Source organism: Temnothorax curvispinosus, unplaced genomic scaffold (genome assembly GCF_003070985.1).
Source record: "Temnothorax curvispinosus isolate PA1 unplaced genomic scaffold, ASM307098v1 QBEX01014116.1, whole genome shotgun sequence".
Taxonomy (NCBI): domain Eukaryota; kingdom Metazoa; phylum Arthropoda; class Insecta; order Hymenoptera; family Formicidae; genus Temnothorax; species Temnothorax curvispinosus.
In genome coordinates this window covers 1-2,537 of record NW_020223896.1, presented here as the reverse complement: position 1 = coordinate 2,537, position 2,537 = coordinate 1, and the positions used below count along the sequence as shown (strand labels likewise).

General features: G+C 24.4%; 1 long non-coding RNA gene across 1 annotated transcript in view; it reads left to right on the top strand.

The window, feature by feature from the left end:
* The window catches only part of LOC112464343, a 4,359-nt gene extending 1,949 nt beyond the window's left edge, over window positions 1-2,410 (top strand). Inside the window, exons 2-3 of the long non-coding RNA XR_003041909.1 lie at window positions 80-227; window positions 2,260-2,410. This is a non-coding gene — a long non-coding RNA (uncharacterized LOC112464343). The remainder of the gene's footprint in view (window positions 1-79; window positions 228-2,259) is intronic.
* Window positions 2,411-2,537: the final 127 nt, after the last annotated feature.

Sequence of the window (2,537 nt, the reverse complement as noted above, 5' to 3'; positions counted from 1 at the left end):
AAACCAGTTTATATTTATAATGCAAACTACCTCGAATTTTTATATTTCATTGTCAGTCATCAGAGAATTTTTTCTGCAGATATTTGAAGGCTGGCGGATAATGGATTTTTTCGTGATTGAGCGCATACACGATTCTCTATATTTAGATACTAACTTTTTGAACTCTGTTATATTGAGATTTTACTTTGGAGTATGGCAAACTTTTTGGTAATGAAGTTTTTAACAAGGTAAGATTATGCAATATAATTATAATTAAATTATTGTTTGGGAATATTATATATAACATTAACATAATTATTTTTTAAGGTAATTATAAAGGAGATAGACTTCCTTACCGATTTGGCTAAAACTTTATAATTTTGTGTATTTTGGTGCGTAAAACATAAATCTGTAAGTTAAAACTGTTGTTCTCAATTTTTTAGGAAAAGCGGTATTAAATACTGAAATTGATTGTTGCATGGTTAGGATGTCTGTTACATTCACATGATCATCCGTAATGATGTAAGAGTGGAGTTATAGTAATAGTACAGTATAACAGCAACTTCTCATAATAGTCTGGCGCCTTACTTTACTTTAATTGTGTGCTATTATTTGACTTTGTATTTATATAAACTCTTAATATACCAATTATTTTCTGCTTTAAAAAAGCCTTTTTTCTTTATTTCTATTATCTCTTTTAATCATATTGTTATACCAATTATTTTCTGTTTTAAAGCAGAAAATAATTGGTATATTGAAAAGTCTATATAAATACAAAGTAAAATAAATATAAAGTTAAATAATAAACATAATTAAAGTAAGGCGCCAGTCTATTATAGGGCGGGTTGCCGTTATACTGTATTATTACTATAATTTCATGCACTTTTACGTCACTACCCATGATCATGTATGATACATCTACATTATGTTAGTACGATAGACATTCTAGCAACGCAGCTATCAATTTTAGTACTTAATAGCTTTTTTCCTAATTGAGAGTGACATTTTTAACTTACAGTTTCATGTTTTACGCACTAATAAAATACACAAAATTGTGAAATTTCAGTCAAATCAGTGAGGAAGCCCTTCTCTTTCATAATTACCTTTTTTAAATTACATTTGGTAATAGTTTCTTAATTCTCCTTAACAAATTTTTAATATTACAAAGAATCATTTTAATCTCAAAGAATTAAAGAAGTAACAGTACAAAATAAACATATTTAATTAAAATAAAATAAAATAAATACATTTTTCTTGTAAGAAAACTTGGCGCTGCTAGACTTCAAAATTTAAACATTAGTAATAAGATTTTTGATTGAATAAAAAAACAATAAATATAATTTAGGGAAGAATGTGACAGGAGTAAAAAAGCAGCGCTGTTTTCTTATAAAAAACATTTATTTTTTTTAATTAAATATTTTTATTTTGTACTGTTACTTTTTTAATTCTTTGTGATTAAAATGATTCTTTGTAATATTAAAAATTTGTTAAGGAGAATTAAGAAGCTATTACCACTTGGGTTGGAATAGGAAGATCCTTATTGTATAGGAATACAAAGGTATCACTTAGGTTTTATTTTGTAGAAGTAGTTGCACAACAATTATTTTTCAAAGCAATATACATATTCTCTTTGCAATTGGTGCAATTTAATTTAAAAATTTTACATCTCTTTTGAAATGCATGTCACTTGAGTTGAGTTAGGTAATATAATTTTGTAAAGGAGAAATAAAGTTACAACTTAGGTTGGATTTTTGAATTTACAAAATATATTGCGTGTACTTGGCATCTTTTTTTACCTTTTTTGAAAAAAGTAATTTTGTACTGTTTTAAGTAACTTTAATAATATACTCTTAATGTATGGATCTTGAATCATGGGCCACCTTGTATGTTATATTACATGATATATGTAGGAGTCAGCTAATATTATATAAAGTTATATATAGAGGAGTCGTATAAAATTATATATAATTATATAATAGCTTATACATAATTTTATATATTTCTCTATAATTTGATACATATAGTTTTTCTTATTTTTATTTTTTTTTATTATTTTATATATACTTGTAATATGTAGTATTTATTATGTAAAAATAAAAGTTTAGCATATATTTAGATACATATATATCTTTTTAAATATTTGTTTGTATAAAATAATCTTGAAATAAATAAAATATTTTTATAGAGAAATATTTTTATAGAAATATTTTTTTTTCATTTTTAAAGATTTATACATTTTATTAAAAATATGTAAAATGCATTTAATCGCTGTTTTTTCAGCAGGGTACACATACTTTTTGTAGAACGTAACAGTAAGGTTTCGACCAATTGTGTTGTTCCATTTTTACTTCTACGGTTACAGATGACCGAATCAAGCAATGCAATTCCTTATTGTTATTTTCTACAAAGTGTGTGTCCTGTTTTAAGGTTTAAAAAGAATTGTTCTTATAATTAAAATTCAAATATATTATTATCCACGTTAAAATATGACAATAATAAATGTGGTCTTGTTTTATTTTTACAATTTCTTGATTACTATGTAGATAAATCATTTCAGT